The sequence below is a fragment of the Equus przewalskii genome, chromosome 9 (assembly GCF_037783145.1).
Source record: "Equus przewalskii isolate Varuska chromosome 9, EquPr2, whole genome shotgun sequence".
NCBI lineage: Eukaryota > Metazoa > Chordata > Mammalia > Perissodactyla > Equidae > Equus > Equus przewalskii.
In genome coordinates, this window is record NC_091839.1 from 54,213,605 (window position 1) to 54,241,203 (window position 27,599).

Below are 27,599 nucleotides of genomic sequence, written 5' to 3' on the forward strand. Positions count from 1 at the left end.
GCAGGGAATAGGAGCCTGAAATTATTCAAACACTTGCTGGGGGGTGAAGGGGAAATTGTTAATAAACATAAGTAGCTGCAAAAAAGATTGCATATTTATCTTAATCTTCTTGACAATCCTGTGAAATATTATTGTTATACTGCGTATTTTCTTACATGAGATACTTAGGATTCAGAGAAGTTAAATAACTTACCAGTATTCCACAACTCTGATTCAGAGCCAGAGCATTTTGATTTGCACATTTCTGTTGTTGTTGAGGAATAATGAGTTTGGGCAACTCTATGTGGTGAAGAAATGAAAATGGCTTTTAGATGGGATTACATACAAACATTTGCTCACTTCAGTAATAATTCTGCTATCCATGTATTTTCTACCTTATGTCAAATATATTAACTGAAAAAGCTAAGCAGGTAGCTGCTCAGCACTAGGCTGATACGCATTCACATTCTCCTTTCACTCAGAGGAACACTTGAGTTCTCTGGTCCACGGAGCAGTGTAATGGTGAAGGATGTGGGAGTCAGCACTCCTGGCCCCCAATCCTGGCTCCAAGGCTTACCCGTTATGATAAGCTGCCTGGATTTTAACTTCTCTCAGTGACAATGCCCTCATCTAAAAGTGAGAATCATAATCAGATGCAGAGAGTGAATGTGAGAATTGGAAGAAATACACGGGTCATATTTCTGGTGAAGAATAAATTCAATGTTGCATCTCTAAACAGAGCTCCAAAAAGTTAAAGTCATATAGAAGAGATAGCTATAAAGTTTCATCTAGTTTTTATTGTATATATTAATTTCTGCTACCATTAGAAAAGAACGAAACAAAACAACACTGGGCAAAACAATGAAGGTGTTTTCCAATGTGGTGTTCATGGTTTATGGTGATACACTGTAAGCTTGGAGAAAAAAAGAAAACAATTCGTAACTGAGGAGATATTATTAGAAACAATAGTAACCTCAAGGAAATTTCCTATTTTCCTTTTGATTCACAGAGTAGCCCAGCTTCTTGCCTTTTTTTCTTAGTATGGACAATAATATTTATAGTGAAAATTGTCTTGTGGTGAATGCAACTTGCCAGGATAATTTCCACATGACTCTGCAATAGTAGGACCATGGCAAAACCAGTTCCTGATTGTCATAAACTGGTGATGTACGTGTTCAACACAACTTTAACCAAGTCTGCCCCAGTTGCTGTAATAAAAATGTATTATGTATTTGCACATTCATTATGTGAACTCTAGACTTAAAATTTCTCTGGAAAAGTGAATACATTTCCACCTTAGATTGTTAAAAGTTGAAATAGTTTTGTTCAAATGTCATATTAAAAATAAGTTAATCGAGAATTACGTCTGGAAAAGACAAAACTATGAAGACAGTAAAAATGTCAGTGGTTGTCAGGGGTTGAGGGGAAAGATGGATCAATAGATGAAGCACTGAAGATTTTTAGGGCAGTAAAACTACTCTGCATGATGCTATAATAGTGGATACATGCCATTATACATTTGTCAAAACCCATAGAATGCACAGCACCAAGAGTGAACCCTAATGTAAACTATGGACTTTTGGTGATAATGATGTGGCAATGGGGGTTCATCAATTTAACAAATGTACCACTCTGGTGCAGGATATTGATAGTGTGGGAGGCTGGTGGGCACAGAGGGTGGGGGTGGGGGGGGCAGGGGAACTCTCCGTATCTTCTGCTCAATTTTACTGTGAACCTAAAACTGCTCTAAAAAGCTAAAGTCAATCTAAAGGAAAAAAATTAAAGACAATCCCACAATTATTATTGTCTTACTTAATGTAGGAATCCTGGCTCTGTGTATTAGGTGTATTTATATCACAGAATTTGCATTTATATTTAATGTGTAAGAAATTTTAACTAAAAATATAAATGGCCAATGAACATGCAAATATACTCATTCGTTAGTCATCTTGGAAATGACAGTAATTTAGAATGCAACATGTCTAAGGATTAAAATGACAAAGAAATAGGTGACAAACTTTGGCAAGGATGTGAAACAAAAGAAAGGATCATATGCTGTTGATAGAAGCTTAAATGGTACGCCCACTCTGGAGAAGCATTTGGCGGAATACACCAAAGCTAAACATATACATGCCCCTTGACCCAAAACACATGAACTATTGTGGCCGTAGCAGCATTATTTTAGCAGCCAAAATATTGAAACAATCCAAATCTTCATCAACAAAGGAATAAATAAATAAACAGTGATATATTCACACAATAGAAACTGCACAGCAATGAGAGTAAACAAACTTCAACTACACACAAGAGCATAAAGGAATATCACACACACAACTTTAAGCAAAAGAGGCCAGATCTGAAAAGAGTTTGGACTTTATTATTCCATGTTTATTATGCACAAAAACAACATCAAAGCTATTCTACAATCTTAAAAGTCAGGCTAGAAGTTTCCTTGATGTGAGTGGTGAGTGGAGGGAGGCCGAGGGGAGCCTTGAGCCGCAGGCAATGTTCGATTTCTTGGTCTAGGTGCTGTTACGTGATGGTGTACAATATACGAAAATTTCTTGAGCTGAATATTAATGACATACCTAATGCCCCACATTAGCTGAACATGACAAAGCAGCAGGAACATAGATGTTGACATGAAGTCCACTTCAAACTGGGAATTATGGTACTTTTGCAATAATCATTCTTGTGTTTCTATAGGCTGCAGTATTAAATATTATGCAATAATGGTTGTTACACAATACACTACATTTAGATTAACATTAGTTCCAAAGCTGTCAGTTTATCTAAAAATTATGAGAAGCTAGTGATGGTCATAATGGAGGCTTTCTTTTGCTGAGATAGCAAAAGATGTAAGCACAAGATCTTTCTCTGAATGTTATTTTTCTCTATCAAATATTTTCACACATATAATAATGTATTTATAATAAAGTATTTTAATAATTTTTAACAAGAGTGAAAAAGGGAAAAGACAGTCCTTGAGAAAATTTGACTTCTCCGCTGAAGGACTATGTGGAAATAAGTGTTACATGACTGAGTGGTTTTCTCTACACTAAGATTAACGGTTTTAACTGGTCATAAACTTTTGAAGCTACGCTTCTATGGTCATCATTTGGTTATTCAACATGTTATTGATTTTATATATTATATATGCCCCCCTTCAAACTATTAGTAGGTGTCTTAGATTGGTTCCCCAAAAACAGATGCTGAAAGATTTATAAAAATACAATTTATTAGGAATTGTTGCAGGAAAAAATCAGTAGGAGAATGGGGAAGTGGGACCAGGAGGGAATGGAGCCAGACAAGCCTGAAATATCAAGCAAAGCCCCACAGTGCATAACTGTGGCTCAATCGGTCAGGGAGCTCTGGAAACACTGCAGGAAACACCTAAGAGTAGTCTGGATCAAAGGGAGAGAACTGCAGTATTTAAACACTCAGGTCTAAAATCCCGGACTAAGGGCTGGCTTCAAAGGGACATATCTTTTTAAGCATTTCTGGCTCCCTGTGTGCACGGCAAAGCAATGGCAGCCTGAGGCAGTCTTTTGACAGAGATTCATAGAGGCTGGCTGGGGAATGAAAGCCCGACAAGAGCAGGTGTGCGCAGTAAAGGGATCTGAGGGGATTGGACAGAGCACCAACGGCATCTGCTCCAGTAGGGTTGCTTTCTTTTAAAATCAAAGACAAAGTAGAATCATTGTTCACTTAATAAACTGTTCTTTACAAAACTTTTTTCCCTTGAAGAACATCTTTAAATAATAAGGATGAATTCATACATTCATTCAATGAATGTTTTAGGCATGTATTAGTTACTAAACATCATGGTAAAAAGATTAAAATAGGGATAAAAAGAGTTAATAGAACATTGCCCCCTTTCCACTAGAGTAAAATATAGAGGTAAAATAGAGTAAAATATAGAGTAAAATAAAATATAGAGAGAAGAACAAATAAACTGCAGATATCTAGGAGAAGTACATTACAAGCTGCTAGGGAAGAAGCAGGAAGCACCTATCTAGACTCAGCGGGTGAGCTTCGCAGAGGAAGCAACCTCTGGTTGTACTGAGCCAGTGTTGGAGTTTTCAAGATTTTATTTTTTTCCTTTTTTCTCCCCAAAGCCCCGCAGTACATAGTTGTATATTCTTCGTTGCGGGTCCTTCTAGTTGTGGCATGTGGGATGCTGCCTCAGCGTGGTTTGATGAACAAGCAGTGCCATGTCCACGCCCAGGATTCGAACCAACGAAACACTGGGCCGCCTGCAGCGGAGTGCGCGAACTTAACCACTCGGCCACAGGGCCAGCCCCCAGTGTTGGAGTTTTGCATGTGAATGTAAGAGAAAGATACTTCATTAAGGGCCCAGGCAAGACCAGTGGATGTGATTGTGTGTATACTTTAACTTGGTACAAAATAGCTGATAGACTGGAATAAGAAGCAACGTTATCATATTGGATATTTCTAGGAGAAATTTAAAAGATTACTGTGAAAGCAAAGGCATGAGACAGTAGTAAAAGTATCAAAGCATTGAATATGGGAATTTAAGAATTAAGGGGTTGTCTTAGTCTGTGCCAGCTGCTGTAAGAGAATACTACATACTGGGCAGTTAAAAACAACAGAAATTTATTTCTCACAGTTCTGGAGAATGGGAAGTCCAAGATCAAGGCGCCGGTAGACTCGATGTCTGGTGAGAGCTCATTTCCTGGTTCATAAACAGCCATTTTCTCACTGTCCTCACATGGTAAAAGAGGCAACAGGGCACTCAGAAGTGTCTTTTTTCTCTTTACAACTTTGAAATCTTAATTTATTTTATTTATTTTTTGTATGTTTTTTTCTTTTATTGTGGTAACATTGGCTTATAACATTATATAAATTTTTGGTGTACATCATTATATTTGAATTTATGTGTAGATTACACCATGTTCACCACCCAAAGAGGAATTATGATCCATCACCAGACACATGTACCTAATCACCTTTTCGCCCTCTGCCCACCCTACTTCCCCTGGTAACCACCAATCCAATCTCTCTCTCTATGTGTTTGTTGTTTTTATCTTCTTTTCTAAGTGAGATCATACAGTATTTGACTTTCTTCCTTCGACTTATTTCGCTTAGCATAATATCCTCAAGGCCCACCTATGTTGTCACAAATGGCCTGATTTCAACTGCTTTTATGGCTGAGTAGTATTCCACTGTGTTCATATACCACATCTTCTTTATCCATTGGTCCCCTAATGGGCACCTCAGTCGCTTCCAAGTCTTGGCTATTGTGAATAATGCTGCAATGAATACAGGGGTACATTTTTATGCATTAGTGTTTTTATGTTCTTTGGATAAATACCCAGAAGTGGAAAACCTGGATCATATGGTAGTTCTATTCTTAATTCTTTTAGGAATCTCCCTACTATTTTCCATAGTGGCTGTACCATTTTGCACTCCCACCAGCAGTGTATGAGAGTTTCCTTCTCTCCTCATCCTCTCCAACACTTATTGTTTACTGTCTTAATTATAGCCATTCAGATGAGTGTGAGGTGATATCTCATTGTAGTTTTGATTTGCATTTCCCTGATAATTATTGATGTTGAACATCTTTTCATGTGCCTGTCGGCCATCTGTATATCTTCTTTGGAGAAATCTCTGTTCAGATCTTTTGCCCATTTTTTAATTGGCTTGTTAGTTTTTTTTTTGTTGTTGAGACATATGAGTTCTTTGTATATTTTGGATACTAACCCCTTATCTGATATATGGTTTGCAAATATCTTCTCCCAATTGTTAGGCTGTCTTTGCATTTTGTTGATATTTTCCTTTGCTTTGCAGAAGATTTTTGGATTGATGTAGTCCCATTTGTTTATTTTTTCTATTGTTTCCCTTGCCCAGTCAGACATGTTACTTGAAAAGATGCTGCTAAGATCGATGTCAAAGAGCGTACTGCCTTTTCTTCTAGAAGTTTCATGATTTCAGGCCTTACATTCAACTCATTAATCCATTTTGAGTTAATTTTTGTGTATGGTATAAGATAATGGTGTACTGTCTTTCTTTCTCATGTGGCTGTCCAGTTTTCCCAAAACCATTTATTGAAGAGACTTTCCTTTCTCCATTCTATGTTCTTGGCTCCCTTGCCAAAAACTAGCTGTCCATATATGCATGGGCTTATTTCTGGGCTCTCGAATCTGTTCATTGATCTGTGTGTCTGTTTTTGTGCCAGTACCATGCTATAATATACTACAAAATATAGTACAAAACTATATTGCTCTGGCTATGACTTCCAATACTATGTTAAATAAGGGTAGTGAAAGTGGGCATCCTTGTCTTGTTCCTGTTCTTAGAGAGATAGCTTTCAGTTTTTCTCCATTGAGAATGATGTTAGCTGTGCATTTGTCATATATGGCCTTTTTATGCTGAGGTACTTTCCTTATATACCCATTTTATTCAGAGTTTTTATCATAAGTGGATGCCGTGTCTTGTCAAATGCTTTGTCTACATCTATTGAGATAATCATGTGATTTTTATCCTTCATTTTGTTAATGTGGTGTATCATGTGTATTGATTTGCAGATACTGAACCATCCCTGCATCCCTGGAATATATCCTAATTCATCATGGTATATGATCTTTTTAATGTATTGTTGTATTTGCTTTGCTAGTATTTTGTAGAGCATTTTTGCATAGATATTCTTCAGTGATATTGTCCTGTAATTTTCTTTTTTGGTGTTGTCCTTGTGTGGTTTTGGTATAAGAGTAATGTTTGCTTTGTAGAATGAGTTAGGAAGCTTCCCCTCCTCTTCAATCCTTTGGAAGAATTTGAGAAGGATACTTATTAAGTCTTCTTTGAATGTTTGGTAGAATTCACCAGGGAAGCCCTCTGCTCCTGGACTTTTATTGTTGGGGAGGTTTTTGATTACTCTTTCAGTCTCCTTACTGGTCATTGGTCTATTCAAATTGTCTATTCTTGATTCACTTTTGGAAGGTTGTATGAGTCTAAGAATTTATCCATTTCTTCTAGGTTATCCAGTTTGTTGGCTCATAGCGTTTCCTAGTATTTTCTTACAATCTTTTGTATCTCTGAGGTGTCTGTTGTAATTTCTCATCTTTCATTTCTGATTTTATTTATTTGAGCCTTCTCTCTTTTTTTTCTTGGTGAGTCTAGCTAAAGGTTTGTGAATTTTGTTTCTTTTCAAAGAACCAGCTCTTGGTTTCATTGATTTTTTCTTTTTTCTTTTTTTAGTCTCTATTTCATTTATTTTCTGCTCTGATTTTTATTATTTCCTTCCTTCTACTGACTTGAGGCTTTGTTTGGTCTTCTTTTTCCAGTTCATTTAGGTGCACTGTTAGATTATTTTAGATTTTCCTTCTTTGTTGTGGTAGGCCTGCATTGCTATAAACTTCCCTCTTAGAACCATTTTGTTGTAGCCTATAAATTTTGGCATGTTGTATTTTCATTTTCATTTTTCTCTAGGTATTTTTTATTTCTCCTTTGATTTCTTCATTGCCTCAATCATCGTTCAGTGGCATATTGTTTAATCTCAACATATTTCTGGCTTTTCTGATTTTCTTCCTGTAGGTGATTTCTAGTTTCATACCATTGTGGTCAGGAAAGATGCTTGGGATTATTTCAACCTTCTTAAGTTTATTAAGACTTGTTTTGTGGCCTAATATGTGATCTATCCTGGAGAATGTTCCATGTGCATTTGAGAAGCATGTGTATTCTGCAGTTTTTGGATGGAATGTTCTGTATATATTTACTAAGTCCAACTGATCTAGTGTATCATTTCAGGCCAGTGTTTCCATATTGATGTTCTGTCTGGATGATCTATCCATTGGTATAAGTGGAGTCCCCTACTATTATCGTGCTACTATCTATTTCTCCTTTTATGTCTGTTAATAATTTCTTTATACATTTAGGTGCTCCAATGTTATATGCATCAATATTTATGAGTTATATCTTCTCATTGGATTAGTCCCTTTATCATTATGTAATACCCTCTTTGTCTTTTATTATTTTTGTTTTAAGGTCTATTTTGTCTTATATAAATATTGCTACCCCAGCTTTCTTTTCATTGCAATTTGAATGGAGTATCATTTCCATCCCTTCACTTTCAGTTGTCTTTAGGTCTGAAGCGTGTCTCTTCTATGCAGCATATATAGGGGTCTTGGTTTTTTTGCATCCAATCGTCCACCCTATGCCTTTTGATTGGAGCATTTAGTCCACTGACACTTAAAGTAGGTATTGATAAAATTTTACTTATCACCATTTTGTTACCTTTTTTCTGCATGTTTTATTAGTTCTCTCTTCCTTTCTTCTCTTGCTCTCTTCCCTTGTGGTTGGATGGCTTTCTTTAGTGTTATTTTTGGGTTCCTTTCTCTTAATTTTTTGTGTATTTATTATAGGTTTCTGTGATTACCATGAGGTTCATATATAATAATTTTCATATATAGCGATCTATATTTAGTTGATGTTGCTCTTAGTTTGACCTCTTTCTAAAAGCTCTACTATTTTACTGCCCTCCTACTATATTTTATGTTTTTGATATCATATATAACCTCTTTCTGTGTGTGTGTGTAACTGTTACCCTTTTATCATGGAAATAGGTAATTATATTACTTTTGTCTTTTGACCTTCATGTTATCTTCATAGGTGGTTGATCTGCTACTTTTACTGTATTTTTGCCTTTACCCAAGATTTGATTGCTTTTTAAAAAATAATCTTCTTATTTCTATTTGTGGTCTTCTCTTTCCCACTTAAATAAGTCCCTTTTGCATTTCTTGTAAAGCTGGTTTCTTGGTGATAAACTCCTTTAGTTTTAGCTTGTCTGAGAAAATCTTTCTCTCTCCTTCCAATCTGAATGATAACCTTGCTGGGTAGAGTATTCTTGGATGTAGGTTTTTTCCTTTCAGCACTTTAAATATATCATGTCACTCCCTTCTAACTTGTAAGGTTTCTGCTGGGAAGTCAGCTTATAGCTTTATGGGGTTTCTTTGCATGTAACTTGTTGCCTTTCTCTTGTGGCTTTTAAGATTCTCTCTTTATCTTTAGTTCTTGACATTTTAATTATACTGTGCCTTGGTGTGGGCCTCTTTGCATTTATCTTGTTTGGTGCTCGCTGTGCTTCCTGTAATTAGATGTCTGTTTCCTTCCTTAGGTTAGGGCAGTTTTTAGCTATTATTTCTTCAAATAGATTCTTTGCCCCTTGTCTCTCTCTTCTCCTTCTGGGACACCTATAACACAGATGTTAGCGTGCTTGATGTTGTGCCAAGGTCCCTAAGGCTGTCCTTGTTCTTTTTAATTCTTTTTTCTTTTATCTGTTCAGCTTGAGTGATTTCCTCTACTCTCTCATCAAACTTTCTGGTCTGTTCTTCTGTATGATCTACTTTGCTCTTGAGTCCCTCCAGTGAATTTTTCATTTCCAATATTGTATTCTACATTTATGATTGGTTTTTTAAAATATTTTCCAATTCTTTGTTGAAGCTGTCACTGAGTTCATCCATTCTTCTCCCAAGATCAGTGAGCATCCTTATGACTATTAGTTTGTACTCTTTGGCAGATAGATTGTTTCTCTCTGTTTCTTTTAGTTCTTTTTTTTGAGAATTTGTCCTGTATCCTTATTCAGAATGTATTCCTTTGTCTCCTCATTTTCTCTCTTTCTCTGTGCTTATTTCTATGTATGAGGTAGGGCAGCTATGTCTCCCAATCTTGGAGAGGTGACTGTTTGTAAGAGATGCCTTATGGAGCCCAGCAATGTACTTGCCTCTCATCACCAGTTCCAAATGTTCCAGGAGTGCTGCCTGTGTGGGCTATGTGCATCCTTCTGTTGTGACAGGGTTGCTCTTGCTGCAGGTGTCTGGGGAGTTTAGGCTGTCCCCTGGATGGCTTATTGCAATGCTCAGCTGTATGGCCACTATGGACCATTCAGTCACTTTATTGGGAATGGGGATCCCCAGCACAGTTGGCTCCAAGGACTAATAGCACATTCTTATTGCAATTTTTCTGTTAAGTGAGTAGGTCCCCAGTGTGGCTGGTTGCTATGCTCACGGTCTTACAATTGCTGCTGGGCTCTGGCCTGCAAAGCTGTTGTCAGTTCTCTCAAGTTTGCAGCTGAGTGGGGCTGACATGGAAGCACCCAATTGTTTCAGGCTTTGGAGGGTAGGGCTGAACCCCCATGTGGCTGTTTGAGAACAATGAGTCTGATACTACTGTCAGGCCCCACCACCTGCTGGGCCACACACACTATCAACATAGTCCTGCCCTGTGCATGTGCCCCAGCCCACTGAAGTAGACTCAATCACCCCACTGCAGAGGCCCCACACACTCCACCAATGCAGTCCTGCCTCTTGTGTACACCCTGCCCCATAGAGGTGGACCCACTCATCAGGTTGTAGAGGTCCCAGGCACCCCATGTATTTGGGCCCACAAGTTACCCGAGGGCTTTCTATTGGGTGGGGCCAGTCCATAGGGTGGGCTGCCTGCCCTCACTGAGCTGGATTAAGTCAGTGCTCTACTGGATGGGGTGGACCCTTGCACTAACAGGCCAGGAGAAGAACTCCAATGGCATCTGTCAGTGTCTGTGTCAGTATGCCTGTATTAGGTCACAATAATGGCTGCTGCCAATGTCTTAGTCCCTGGAGAGGTCTCAAGTCTCATTGAGATGCTCCCAGAGCCTATCAGGCAGTTCTCTTTCACCAAAGGACTGTGCACCTTTCCCTCTGGTGATTTTAGGTTGTCTCCCTAAACAAGTGAATTAGTGTGTGGGCCCTTTAAGAGCAGGGATTCTTTTTCCCCCTTATTTCAGATAGGTTTTCTGGAGGCATTACTCATTGTAGTTAATAGCCAGCAAAGCAAGGTATTATGATATTCATCTTGATTGTGCTGAGTCCAAAAGCTGCTTATTGTGGTAATGCCCCCCACTCAGATCCCTGACTCCTCTAGGGAAGGCTTCATACCTCAAGATTGCTCATGGCCAGCCATGAAGTGCTGCAGCTGGAAGGGGGCTTTTTTCTCTCCATAAAGGAATTTCTGACTCTTTCACCTCAGTCAGCACCATCCCTTGCTGTGGGTTCACTTTTCAGTTCTCTCTTAGGGGTAATTGTTCTAAGAGTAGTTGTAAATTTGTTGTGTCCATGGGAAGAGGTGAGTTCAGAGTCTGTCTACACTGCCATCTTGACACTGTCCTCTCAGAGTCTCTTTTATAAAGGCACTAATTGCTTTTAAGAGATATTCATCCTAATGACTCCCAAAGGCCCCACCTCCAAATACCATCTCACTGGGGATTAATTTCAAGATATGGATTTGGGGAAGGGGAGGACACAAACATTCCGTCTACAGCAGAGGTAGAAAAGTTTAAATCAGTAACAGATATATCTGATTATAGGTTGTTAATTGAATTTGGATGTGAAGTTAATAAAAATGAAATCAAGGAAACAGTTAAAATTTTGAATGATTTAGGTCAAAATTAAAGATTTAAAAGACTTGTCATAGTCCTCAATAAGGTGAAAAATTTACCAAGAGTTTCATAAAGAAAGAAAAATAAGCCGAAAGAGTGGTACAACTAATGAAAAGAGAAATCAAAAAATACCTTGAGAAAAACGAAATAGAAATACAACATGCCAAAACTTATGGGATACAACAAAATAATTTCATGGCAATAAATAATGACATCAAGAAACAAGAAAAATCTCAAATAAACAGCTTAACTTTACACCTCATGGAATTAGAAAAAGAAGAACAAATGAAGCCTGAAGTTAGTAGAAGGAAGGAAATAAAGGTCAGAGCAAAAATAAATGAAATAAAGACTAAAAAGACAACAGAAAAGATCAATGAAACTAAGAGGTGTTTCTTTGAAAAGATAAACAAAACTGACAAACCTTAAATTAGGCTCATCAAGAAAAAAAGAGAGAACTCTAATAAAATCAGAAATGAAAGAGGAGACATTACAACTGATACCACAGAAATACGAAGGATAAGAGACTACTATGAACAATTTTACACCAACAAATTGGACAACATAGAAGAAATGGATACATTCCTAGAAACATACTTCCTAGCAAGATGAAATCATGATGAAACAGAAAATCTGAACAGGGCCGGCTCCGTGGCTGAGTGGTTAAGTTCGCGTGCTCCGCTGCGGCAGCCCAGGGTTCGGATCCTGGGCGCAGACATGGCACCGCTCGTCAGGCCACGTTGAGGCGGCGTCCCACATCCCACAACTAGAAGGACCGGCAACTAAGATATACAACTGTGTACAGCAGGAGTTTGGGGAGATAAAGCAGAAAAAAAAAGAAAAAGAAAATCTGAACAGACTGATTACTAGTAAGGGGATTAAATCAGTGATGCAAAACTTCCGGACACAGAAAAATCCAGGACCAGATGGTTTCACTGGTAAATTCTACCAAACATTCAAATAAGAATTAATACCAATCCTTCTCAAATTCTTCCAAAAATATAGAAAAGAAGGGAACATTTCCAAACTCATTTAACAGGGCCAGAATTACTCTGATATCAAAGTCAGGTAAGGACACCATAAGAAAAGAAAACTACAAGCCAACATCCCTGATGAACACAGATGCAAAAATCTTCAGCAAAATATTAGCAAACCGAATTCAACAATACATTAAAAAGATCGTACACCATGATCAAGTAGGATTTATTCCAGGGATACAAAGATAGTTCAACACCTATAAATCAATCAATCACTGATACACCACATTAAACAAATGAAAGATAAAATCACATGATCATCTCAAAAGATGTAGAAAAAGCGTTTGACAAAATTCAACATCCATTTGTGATAAAAACTCTCAACAAAGTGGGTATAGAGGAAAGTACCTCAACATAATAAAGGCCATATACGACAAGCCCAGAGCTAAATTTATACTCAGTAGTGAAAAGCTGAAATCTTTTCCTCTAAGATCAGGAACAATACAAGGATGCCCCCTCTCACCACTTTTGTTCAACATAGTATTGGAAATCCTAGCAGGGGTAATTGGGCAAGAGAAGGAAATAAAAGGCATCCAAATTGGAAAGAAAGAAGTAAAACTGTCACTATTTGCAGATAACATGATATTATATGTAGAAAACCCTAAAAACTTCACAAAAATACTGTTAGAACTAATAAATAAATTCAGTAAAGTTGGAGAATACATAATCAATATACAAAAATTTGTTGTGTTTATATACATTAACAATGAACCATCAGAAAGAGAAATTAAGAAAACAATCCCATCTATAATTGCATCAAAAAGAATAAAATATCTAGGAATAAATTTAACCAAGGAGGTGAAAGTCCTGTACACTAAAAACTATAACATATTGATAAAGAAATTAAAGATGACACAAATAAATAGAAAAATATTCTGTTATCATGAGCTGTATTAATAAATATTGTTAAAGTGTCCATACCACTCAAAGCAATCTACAGATTCAATGCAATCCATATCAAAATTCCAATGGCATTTTTCATGGAAAAAAAATCCCAAAATTTGTATGGAACCACCAAAAACTACACATCCCTGAAAGAATCTTGAGAAAGAAGAACAAACTAGAATCATCATACTCCCTCATTTCAAACTATATTATAAAGCTAGAGTAATCAAAAGAGTATGGTATTGGCATAAAAATAGACACATAGATCAATGGAAAAGAATAGAGAGCCTAGAAACAAACCCATGCATAAGTGGTCAATTAATTGACCCAATCAGTTCTTGGGGATATACAATGGGGAAAGGATAGTCTCTTCAATAAATGGTGTTCGGAAAAGTGGACAGTCACATGCAAAAGAACGAAACTGGACCACTATCTTACACCATACACAAAAATTAACTCAAAATGGATTGAAGACTTCAATGCAAAACCTGAAACCGTAAAACTCCTAGAAGAAAACAAGTGGTAAGCTCCTTGGCATCAGTCTTGGTGATGATTTTTTGGATTTGACACCAAAAGCAAAGGCAACAAAAGCAAAAATAAACAAGTTGGGCTACATCAAACTAAAAAGTGCCTGTGCAGCAAAGGAAATCATCAACAAAATGAAAAGGCAACCTAATGAATAGGGGAAAATATTTACAAATCATGCACCTGATGAGGGATTAATATCCAAAATATATAAAGAACTCATACAACTCAAGAGAAACAAAAAACGATTTGATTAAAAAATGGGTAGATCTGAATTGACATTTTTCCAAAGAATATAAACAGATGGCCAACAGGTACATGAAAACATGTTCAACATCACTAATCATCAGGGAAATGCAAATGAAGACCACAATGAGATATCACCTCACATCTGTTAGAATGGCTATTATCAAAAAGAAAAGAAATAACAAATGCTGGTGAGGATGTGGAGGAAAGGGAACCCTTGGGCACTATTGATGGGAATGTAAATTGGTGAAGCCAGTATAGAAAACCTTATGGAGGTTCCTCAAAAAATTAAAAATAGAACCACCATATGACTTAGCAATTCCACTTCTGGGTATTTATCCAAAGAAAACAAAAACACTAACTCAAAAAGATATATGCAGCCCCATGTTCATGGCAGCATTATTTACAATAGCCAAGATATGGATACAACCCGTCCATTCATGTCCATTAATGTCCATTAGTGAATGAATGGTTAAAGAAAATGTGGTGTGTGTGTGTGATATATATATATATATACACACATATACACAATGGAATATTATTCAGTCATAAAAAAGAAGGTAATGCATCGTTTTGACAACATGGACAGATCTTGAAGGCCTTATGCTAAGTGAAAAAAGTCAGACTAAGAAAGACAAATACCATAGGATCTCACTCCTACATGGAATTAAAACAACAACAACAACAAAAAGAGCTCATAGATACAGAGAACAGATTTGTGGTTGCGAGTGGCAGAGGGTAGTGGATAGGCTAAATGGGTAAAGGAGGTCAAAATGTACAAACTTCCAGTTATAAAATAAACATGTCATGGAGACATAATGTCCAGCATGGTGACTATAATTAATAATACCCTATTGCATATTTGAAAGTTACCAGGAGAGCAAATCTTAAAAGTTCTCATTATAAGAAAAAAAAATTTTGTAACTAAGCATGGTGACAGATGTTAATTAGACTTAATGTGGTAATATTTTGCAATATATGCCAATATTGAATTGTTATGTTGTACATCTGAAACTAACATATCAATTATACCTCAATAAAAATTAGAAGAAAAAAAAGACTGGTACAACCAGATGCTATGAACCTCTCAGAAAGAAGGGGCTCTGCTCTAGAGAAGAAGAGCAATAACTTTAAAGCAGCTGTGAAGATCCAGGAGAATGCTAATGTCATCTCCCAGACCTTTGATCAGTGTCCAACTGAGCAATCTACAGGGGAAGGAGTGCGACTGGGAAGTAGCATGCTTCAGTTAGGGCATGAAGGAGTAAAGAATGATGCATGGAAGCTTGCAGCGATGGAGAGAGGATCCCTGAGGACACTATGAAAATATATAGAGGGATTAGGCCTGGATAAGAATGAGCCTTGGAGAGAATACATAAGAATAGTCAAGGAACGAGAACCTAAGAATGGCTGGGTGACAAAAGGGTTACATTTGGGATGAAGCTCAGGGACGAGTGGCACGACAGGAATTAATTGTCCCTGGGGTTATAAGTGAAATCTCTGTGTAGTAGCATAGTGTGTATGTGAGGGGGGTGGTGGCCAGGCAGTGACAGGCAGATTGGGGTTGGGGAGTGAAAAGGGAGTATTGAACAGGAAGAAGTCACATCGTAATATTACCCTCACCCTCATATCACAACAAAGGAATCAAGATTAAAAAGGCATTAACTGAAATGATGATGGCGGATATGTTAATTATTAGTCTCCAAAAAGAAAAATATTAAAATATCTTTAATGTATGTTTTATAGTTTACATAACTGATCTCATTTATGATGAGATTTTATGTTTTGTCAACTGTGGGGAGATTACAGATTTTTTATACTGGGTGAGCCTTGGAGGATTTGGGGGACCTAAATTCTGAAATGGAAAGGGACCTTATGAGACAGTAGGGGCAGATATAGGCAGCATTTGACCATATATTACGACTTGGGTAACAGCTGCTTTGATGCAAGATAGAATTTTGGTAAAAAGTTGGTTAATATTTCTCCTCAGGCTGGAATTGAAACATTGTTTGGAAAAGACTTGCCTTTCTTTTTGATCAGTCTAAAGTGCCCTTGACAGTAAGGCAGACATTTAAGGTGTACTTTCAGATTTTAAAAATAAACGAATAAAATTAAACTAAAAAAAAAACAACAGCATAAAATTGTTAGTGAAATCAGTCAAAACACCAAATAGATCTTAGTAAATGCTACCTGAAATTTATCCTAATAGTCCATTTACTGGTAGCAATTGCAAATGGCGGTTCAGCTTATTTATAACTATTCATTTTTCTCAAAACTGAGTATTTTCTCTCATTAACTCATTCATTACATACAAAAAATATTTGCTGAGACTTTGACATGAACCAGGACCAGATCAGGCAACAGGTCTACCAAGGTAAACCTATAACCACACAGTCCTCATATTCGCATCCCATACAGTTCAACTAGATTACCTCTAGTGAGATAGGCAACAATGATGGAAAATCACAAGATTAAACTAGTAAAAAAGTTTTCCAAGATGATTAGAATATTCAAAAATCAAAAAGTCTTTAATTTTCACATTAATATTTTCAACTGGATATATTTAATATTATATACGTACAGACTTTTAAAATTTGTAATATATACTTAAACTTTTAATAGTTGCCATATTCCATCCTAGTGAAATCCCTAGTAACTTTCATTTAAACCTAAACCAAAGATATTTTCTCTTCATTTCAATACTAACATAAATTCTCTCTTTATCGCTAGACAGTGCTCACACTTTACTATGTAACCGTGTTTTATTCCTTCATTTTTTATTTCTGTGGCTTCCTCAGTCATGAATCAATAAATGATTGCATAAAAAGTCCATATTTCCTGACAGATGTGATTTTTATACTAGATAGAGGAGAGATAAACCAGTATATACCAGGGGTATAATTGCCAAAGTCAATTTAAAGGGGATGGGAGCTTTGGTCTCCACTCTATGTTATTATCACATTCAAAATATGGTAGCTAATAAAACGTATACCGATGTCAAACACAGAAATCACTCCCAGGGCATTCCATTCTTTTTTATTTGCAACTGCTATCATTGTATCTGATAGGAAATGGACCCTATCTGCATGGTGGATTTTAGTAATTTTAAAATATGAATTCTGGCTTTGTGACAATTGTCATAAAATGGCTAATGTGAAACATACTAAAGAATATTTCTAGGAGTGACAGTGTATATCTTATCCTATCTTACCCTATATTTGCAGATTTTTTAAGCTAAGTTTGAAAGGCTAAAGGATATATTAATAATAAAGCCAAGTTTATGGTCTATGTGTTCATACGTCATAATCGTCCATTAGGAACTGAGAAGAATTCAGACAACACAAAATAAACCTTGCTTGAACCCATGAGCCTGTGTGTAGTACATGTGTTTTGTTGCTTGATTTTATTGTTATTGTACTTCATTTTACATTTGTAGTTCCTCAAATGACAGTTGATTAAAGTACTGAATGAGTTTGTGTATAATAAATGAGAATTAGTATTTCATTTGAAAATACCACATCTCTACATGTTTAGACTATTGCCCAAAGGTTACTCTGACAATGTTTTCCATTCTTAGTGCTACCAGCACTTGTGAGATAAACTCCTCACTTACCAGAAGACTGAATTTTCTGATTGAGAAATCTGTATAGATGAGTAACTGTTAGAAACATTCATTTCTCTTAAGGCTGTTGTCAACTATAATCTACAAAATTATGCTTAAATTATAATGTTCAACAAAAGTGAATTAAACAAATAAAAGGCAGCTACCAATGAACTAAGCACAATGTTTTTTCTATATTCTTGATGATCTATTAAAAGTCTTCCATTACTTAACTGATTCATGACTTAAGCCGTCCCTGACTGATGTTAAAAGTAATTGTCAATCTAGTGATTTTTTAAAAAGTCAAATCAGTTATAGTAATTGGAAAAAATGGGCTCCCTTTCCTCTATTCCATTAAATCTGCCTTTATGAGGCAGTTAGAGCTTTTGGTGCAACATTTTGAGTTTTATGATGGCAAGGATCCATTAATTCAAGTTTTCATTTCTAAGATGTTTCTGTTGGTGTTACATGTCTTATATAGAGATTTACACGTACATGGTGATTTGATATGCATATCAAATCTCACATTTGTGAAATTATTATTACATAGGAGACACAGAGTCTTTACTTCAAACTCAACATTTTGTAGAGTCTCTCATAGTATGCATCTATTTTAATCTCCAAGCTGATTTCCATATAGAGATGGTAAAGAACAATTCAATAATAGACTTCATCATTACATAACATGGCCATAATGAGCTCAAATATCACTGGAAAATACCTACTATTTATATACTCACTTTCTAGGCCCAATTGTATTTAATTAGATCATAACTTTGGAAATTATTTTTCAGCATTCCCATATTTTTATATTGGCTTTCAGCAACAGTGTATTAAAAACTAAATTGTTTGTTTCAGATACACTTTTAACATATAAATGATTTCTAAATGTTTTAACCAGATGCTTACTAAAGAACTGATAGAATTGGAAATAGAATGAGACTTTTTTAAGTGCAGAAATAACATTTTAATTAAGATCACTCTTCCTTTTTTAACAGATGGAACTCTGTCAAGACATGCCACTCTTGTCTGTTCAAAATACTCCATATTCTATAAAGACTACTAAGTAATTGTTAGGTCAAAAGTGTGTGTATGCAGTCACAGCCTTGAAGGTTTTCTGCAAAGAACACCTGGCAGCCAGCTATACAGCTTGTTCTATGAAAGTGTATAGCTTCTGTTTCAAGATCAAGCTCTTGCGATGTATGAGTGAATGCAATATGCATATCAGTTTTCATTACTGGTGAACTGTCACTTTCTCCCCAATTTTAAAGACCTCAAAATACATATTTAAAAAACATTCACCCATGGGCAATAAAAAGGCACAGCTTTTGGGATATGAGAGTATGACAATTACACTGTATCTTATTTTATATTCAAATTACTCTTATGAGATATCTTGGTATCATTACATCAATAAATAAGGTAGCCAATTTTCCAAGAGTTAAAGTAATTTTGAGATCTATTTCACATTGGCCTTAGAATCCCTTCTACATGACCGATTTTCCCATTGAGGAGAGCTTCCTATTTCACATATTTGTTGTAAAATCATATAGTAATAGAAGCTCGCTATTTTGTGATTTCTAAAGGTTCTCTTGGGGTATTTGGATAACGACTGATAAGGAGGAAAAAAAAAAAAGATGAGTTAGGCTGAAAGAGATTGTCTTTCTTTCTGATCATTCAACTTGACCAAAATGCACAGCAGTCATTTAGGATACCTCTGTGTTTAGGACAACAATGTGATTTGCATGCCTTGAGAAGGGGCTAGAAATGCAAGTGATACAGTTGATCAGCATCACTGGAGGTAGAAACTACTATTGGGTTAACAAAAAGCACTTACTGAGAAATCAGTGCACACATGTAGAATGGGAACACAGCATAGCACTGATTTAGGTAATTAAATCAGGAAAATGTAGGGAACCTATGATTCTATAAATTACTATTACTAATTATGTAAATAAGAAAATCATTGTGTGATTGTAATTTTTCTTTCAAAGCAGTCATTGCAATGACTTTCAGTCATTGCAAATTTGGCAAATAAAGAAATTGGTATCACATTTTTTAAATTTCTACGCTGAGGGGGTGACTGGGTCCACTTTCAGGGGGTTGGGGTACATGCACAGGGCAAGACAGTGTTGACAGTGTGTGTGGTCCTGTGGGTAGTGGGGCTTGTCAGCTGCAGCAGACTTGCGGTACTCAAACAGCCCCATAGAGAACTGGCCCCACCTTCCAAAGCCTGAAACTGCAGAATACACATTCTTTTCAAATGCACATGGAACATTCTTCAGGATTGATCACATATTAGGCCATAAAACAAGTCTCCATAAATGTAACACCAAGCAACATTTCTGACCACAATGGTATCAAACTAGAAATCATCTACAGGAAGAAAATCAGAAAAGTCACAAATATGTGGAGGTTAAACAAAATGCTACCGTACAACCACTGGGTTAACAAAGAAATCAAAGGAGAAATCAAAAATTACCTGGAGACTAATGAAAATGAAAATATGAGATGCCAAAATTTATGGGATATGGAAAAAGTGCTTCAAAGAGGGAAGTTTATAGCAAAACAGGCCTACCACGACAAACAAGAAAAATCTCAAATAAACAATAAACAGTGCACCTAAAGGAACTGGAAAAGGAAGAGCAAACAAAGCCCCAAATCAGTAGAAGGTAGGAAATAAAAAATAATCAGAGTGGAAATGAATGAAATAGATACTAAAAGAAAAAAAAATCAATGAAACCAAGAGCTAGTTCTTTTAAAAGATAAATAAAATTGACAAACCTTTAGCTAGACTCCCCATGAAAAAAGAGAGATGGCTCAAATAAATAATATCAGAAATGAAATAGGAAAAATTACAACAGACATCTCAGAAATACAAAAAGATTCTAAGAGAATACTGAAAAAAGTTATACATCAACGAACTGGACAATCTAGAAGAAACGGATAAATTCTTAGAATCATACAACCTCCAAAACTGAATCAAGAAGAAATAGACAATTTGAATAGACCAATTACCAGTAAGGAGAACGAAACAGTAATCAAACACCTCCCCAAAAATAAAAGTCCAGGACCAGATGGCTTCCCTGGTAAACTCTACCAAACATTCAAAGAGGACTTAATACCAATTCTTCTCACACTTCCAAAAAATTGAAGAGGAAGGAAAGCTTCCTAACTCATTCTACGAAACCAACATTATCCTGACACCAAAACCAGACAAGGACAACACAACAAAAGAAAATTACAGCCCAATATCACTGATGAACATCGATGCAAAAATCCCAACAAAATACTCCCAAATCGAATACAATAATGCATTAAAAAGGTCATACATCATGATCAAGTTGGATTTATTCCAGAAATGGTTCAACATCTACAAATCAATCAACATGATACACCACAGTAACAAAACGAGGAATAAAAATCACATGATCATCTCACTAGATGCCAGAAAGCATTTGACAAGATAGAGCATCCATTTATGATAAAAATTCTGAATAAAATGGGCATAGAAGGAAAGTACCTCAATATAAAAGAGGCCATATACGACAAACTCACAGCTAAGATCATTCTCAATGGAGAAAAACTGAAAGCTATCCCTCTAAGAACAGGAACCAGACAAGGATGCCCACTGTCATCACTCTTATTTAACACCATATTGGAAGATCAAGCCAGAGCATTCAGGCAAGAAAAAGAAATAAAAGGGATCCAGATTGGAAAGGAAGAAGTGAAACTGTCACTATTTGCAGATGACATGATTTTGTATATAGAAAACCCTGAAGATTCCACTAAAAAACTTTTAGAAATAATAAACGAATATGGTAAAGTTGCAGGATACAAAATCAACATACAAAAATCAGTTGCATTTCTATACACTAACAACAAAGAAGCAGAAAGAGATGTTAAGAATACAATCCCATTTACAATTGCAACAAAAAGAATAAAATACCTAGGAACAAACTTAATCAAAGAGGTGAAAGATCTGTACACCAAAATAACCAAAACATTGTTGAAAGAAATCGAAGGAGACACAAAGAAATGGAAAGATATTCTGTGCTCTTGATTGGAAGAATTAACATAGTTAAAATGTCCTTACTTCCTAAAGCAATCTACAGATTCAATGCAATCCCTATCAAAGTTGCAACAACATTTTTCACAGAAATAGAACAAAGAATCCTAAAATTCATGTGAACAACAAAAGACCCCAAATTGTCAAAGGAATCCTGAGAAAAAATAACAAAGCTGAGGTATCACATTCCCTGACTTCAAAATATACTACAAAGCTATAGTAACCAGAACAGCATGGTACTAGCACAAACACAGACACACAGATCAAAGGAATAAAATCAAGAGCCCAGAGAAAAACCTACACATCTCCAGACAGCTAAGTTTCAACAAGGGAGTCAAGAACAGACAATGGAGAAAGGAAAGTCTCCTCAATAAATGGTGTTGGAAATACTGGACAACCACATGCAAAAGAGTGAAAGCAGTTCAGTATCTTACACTACACACAAAAATTAACTCAAAATGGATTAAAGACGAATGTAAGACCTCAAACCGTGAAACTTCTTGAAGAAAACATAGGCAGTAAGCTCTTCAACATCGGTCTTAGCAGAATATTTTCAATTACCACATCTGACCAGGCAAGAGAAATATTAGACAAAATAACAAATGGGACTACAGCAAACTAAAAAGCTTCGGCACAGCAAAAGAAACCACCATCAAAATGAAAACACAACCTAACAATTGGGAGGAGATATTTGCAAACCATATATCTGATAAGGGGTTAATACCAAAAATATATAAAGAACTCACACATCTCAACAAGAAAAACCTAAAAACTGAATTAAAAAATGGACAAAACATCTAAATAGACATTTCTCCAAAGAAGATACACAGATGGCCAACAGGCATATGAAAGGATGTTCAACATCATTAACTATCAGAGAAATGCAAATCAAAACTACAATGAAATATCAACTTATATCCATCAGGATGGCAATAATTAACAAGACAGGAAACAAGTGTCGGAGAGGATAGAGAGAGAAGGGAATCCTCACGCACTTCTTCTGGGACTGCAAACTGGTGCAGCCACTATGGAAAACATTATGGAGATTCCTCAAAAAATTGAGAATAGAACTACCATATGATCCAGCTATTCCACTGCTCAGTATTTATCCAAAGAACATAAAAACACGAATGTGCAAAGATACATGCAACCCTATGTCCATTGCAGTATTCTTCACAATAACCAAGACTTGGAAGTAACCTAGGTGGCCATCAAGGGACGAATGGATAAAGATGTGGTATTTATACACAATGGAATACTACTCAGCCATTAAAAAAAAACATGAAATCCAGCCATTTGTGACAACATGGATGGACCTTGAGCATATTATGCTAAGCGAAATAAGTCAGAGGGAGGAAGTCAAATACCATATGATTTCACTCATAAGTAGAAGATAAAAACAACAACAAACAATCACATAGAGACAGAGATTGGATTGATGATCACCAGAGGGGAAGGGGGAAAGGAGGAGAGCAAGGGAAGGTTATCGGACACACGTGTATGGTGATGGATTGTAACTTGTCTTTGGGTGGTAAACATGATGTAATCTACACAGAGATCGAAATATAATGGTGTACTTCTGAAATTTATATAATGTTATAAATGAGTGTTACTGCAAAAAAAATAAAATAAAATTTCTACATTGGGGAAATAAAATATAGATATTAATCTATTTTAAAATAATTTTTCATCACAAATTATTTCAAATATATGATAATTTTGATGAATAAACGAAAAGCAACAGGACATATTGAAGTATTTAAGGAAGCCATTTGGTTTAACACTAATTCAGCCTGACTTCGTTTTTCCAGAAAGGTCTGACGTGGTCTGTTGAGCATGCATTGTACATCTGCTTTAAACATTTACAATGTCCCAAAGCCAAGAATGATGCCTTTAAAGATAAGGATGTTGCCTCCCACATATCAATATTTCTTTAAGGATAAGCATTTCTTCCCAGAAACTAAAGATTAATTACTGACCTACTTTAACTCATCTCTTGACCACTGACGTGCTGACCACCAACTTGCCGTGTTCACCTGTGACCACTGACCTGCCATGCTAGCAAAGCATCTCATGACAGTGGTAGAGGAGACACTCCTGTCACATATGATGTATGCTTTTTGCTCCAAGATAGTATATAACCACTCTGTACACATCACTTCTTTGAGAGCTTCCTTCCTTCCTTGGTGGAAACATTCTCCTGAGCCATTATCCTCCAATTGGCTCATAATAAACTCACTCCAATTTTGATTTACAGATTGATTCTGGATTATTTTCATTGACCATTTGAAAAATGTTACATCATTTTATGATATGACTACATATATAACATATATATTAATACATGATTATATTAAAAAGTGTGAAATATCCCCACCCTAAAACAAAGTTTATGCTTTAGTTGTGGAGAAAAGAGTAAAATATGTGAAACAATTAGAGAGGCATCAAGAACAAAACTGTGAGGAACGAATACATCATTCTCAAGAGTGAAGCTCTTCTGACTTAGCAGTAGTCAATGAAAAGAATTGGGACTAGTGAGACATGCCTGCCTGTGAAGAGAGAAATGGATTTGAGAGGGCAAAGAGCAAGAGAGAGGGGTCCAGAAGAGGGGTAAAGGATGAGCAAAAACAGAGAGGCAGAAATAAGTGTGCACAATGCAAGCATAGAGACGAGTTTGACTAAAGTTAGTTTAATGTGGGAGAAGTGTGGGGAGAAAAGCTATTTAGTCAAGTCACACTTGGGAAAGCAAGACAGAGATGAACTTGATGTGGTAGGAAATACGGTCATTTTGGTTTTGAACATGGACGTGATGAGATCAATAGTATTTCGGTAATTTTGAAATACCAGTAGAGAATTGGTTGACCTTCAGATGACTGAGAAACGGGGAAAATAGGCCATCTTTGAAATAATCTAGATACATGAAGCATTGAAGGAGAACAGGTGAATCAGACAGCGTCAAGGAAGAAGTAACAGATATTTTTACTTTTTTTCATAGCATACAAAGGAGAATGAACAACTTAACATAAGATATTGTGGTCAACTTGAAGAATGGCATTACCAAGTATATTAATTTCCTACCACTACTGTAACAAATGCTGTAAACTTAATGGCTTAAAACACAAATTTATTCTCTCTTTTATAAGAATTCTTGTGATTACATTAGACCCACTCAAATAATCCAGGATAATTTTCCACATCCAGATTCTTAACTTAATCACATCTGAAAAGTCCCTTTTGCAATGAAAGATAACATATTCACAGATTCCAATGATTTGGATATGGGCATCTTTGGATAGCTAATATTCTGGTTACCACATTAAGGAATGAATAAGAGAACAATTAATATTATTGAGCCAGATACATAGTCTCACATACCTAATCTCATTTATCTCTAAAAACTTACAAGAATGGGGAAGAGAAACATCCTCTACAATCTTATAGCTAATAAGACGCAGAACTGAGTTTGAACTCAGTTCTATCTGACTTCCGAAAACATCTTCTTAATGGAAAAGTTGGGAATCATGTTTTTGAATTATTTGGGCGAGGTGGATGGTGACGTCTGTTTCAAACATGCTGCTTTTGCAGTAACTATTATAGACAGCTGGAAATAAAAGACAAAAGTGAAGTATTAGAGATGCAGATAAAAATTTAGAACTAGTCAACAGAGAACTAACAGTTGAAATTATTAGAGCAGATGGATAATTAAAGACAATTTAAAAATAATAATTAATGTTCTTAAGCCAGTTAGAGGGAGGGGAAGGAAGATCAAAGAAGCAGAAAAAGAACCAGGAGAGTAAACTAGTATGGAAGCAAAAAGGAGAATATGTTAACATGGCAGAGAGCAAGAGTGTAAAATGCGACCGAGAGAGATGGCAACTGAAGGAAGGGCTTGGCTTTTGGTAAGGAGAAAACAATCTTTCAGATCAATAGTGCCTTTTGATTCAAAATATTTGGACAGTAACTTGTTACTTGAAAAAAAGAGACGCTTGCATTTTAAATAAAGCTTATGTGACTGCCTTATGAATCTTGCATCATTGAAGTGTTGTAGGAAAAGACGTTTTGGTATGGTTTGCTTTTCTCTTGAAAAATAGAATATAATGTTGTATTTACATATGTTCTATTTTTCGAGAAAAAAGGCAATATAAAATCTTTTTAAACAATTTATTTTTTTAACAATTACCAGCTTGTGCTCCAAGTTCCCTTTCTAAGATCCTTTAAGATGGTGTGGCTGAGCTTTCTCCCCTTGTCTACTTCCCTTTACACTTACTGTCCTATTCCATATAATATACATAACACTATATATGTATACGTATATATTAATATATATCATGCTCAGGCAATGACTCCTGGCACAAGACTTAGAAGACAGCTCTCAAAAAGTGTCATTTAGATTTTAGATTACTTATAACGTCAAGTAAATATTAATCCAGCCAAGTGTATGTTGGTACATTCCGATATCACAGGAAAAAACAGAAAGAAGTTCACAAACATCTGCTGCAATGGAAAATGAGATTTGACTTTCAGAAAAACAAAACATAAGGAAAACCACCTAAACTTTTAAATAGATGTGCTAGTTGAATTTTTTAAATACATAAAAATATAAAGAAGGAAACCAACAAAAATGATACACAATCCACAGTTAGCAATTTTGTTTAGAAATTAATAAACCGATTATACACATGAGATGTGTGTTCCATTAAGAGATCTCTGCGTATCAGGCCATAAAAGATTTTTCCCAGAGGTATTGCTCAAAGCATCTAACAACTGGTACCTGTGTTGGCACTGGCTAATCAGCATGGATGCTGACTTAGGACTGAGCGTGGTCCTGAAGGGCCCCTGCTATGCTAGCACCTAATCCTTTAGCTGATGGATCTTAGGGCCATCCTAAGATCTCACTTTGGTGGCCAGAGTGGAGGACTGGTGCTACAGGAGCTTGGGTCATCACCTGTTTACTAATCATTGCAAAAGTATTCCAGTGTTTTAACAACCAGTAGGGCTGTAGAGGTGTAGAGTGGCTGGATTTCACCTCTGCGATTTCCTAGAACTTGGTATACTGGCTGAACAAATTATTAAGTGCTGAAAATTTTTCTTAAAAAAGTACCAAAGTTTAGAGTGAAATAGAAGAAAGCCAAAAGAACTGTCAGAGGACTGTAATGATTGCTTAGATCTGACTTCTCTTTTTGGGATGAGTTTCTTCATGAATACATTTGTTGGAAACCACACAAGAAAGCACTAACGATAGAGGAAGAAGAGGACACCTGGGTAGTTCATTGCATCAACAAATCCAACCATGATAACCTCAACCAGACAGTGGAAAAGGGGTTAAGAAGTAAAGCATACTGATGTGTGCACATTAGTGAGTTGTATGAGTAAAGTGACCATATATCTTCCTTTGCTTAGTGTGAACTCGATTTACACATTATAGATCACGGGTATGTGTGCCTACACAAGAGACAGAGAGACATACAGACACCATGAGACCTTACCCCTAAATACTTCCGTGTGCATCTTCTAAAACCAAACTGATTAATCTATATAAGCAAAACACAAATGTTGCATTAGGAAATTTAACACTGACACAAAACTTTTCTGTAACATATAGTTTACATTCAAATTTCCACAGTTGACCCAATAATGTCATTTATAGCTTTTAATTTTCTTTATAGCTCCTTTTTTTCTATTCAGCATATAATAAAGGATCGTGAGTGACACTAAGTTGCTGTTGTCTTCTTTAATCTAGAAGAGTTCCCAGACAATTTTGTCTCTTATGACGTTAATATTTTGAAAAGTCATTGCTAACTGTTTGCAAAATAATCCTCAATTAGTATTTAT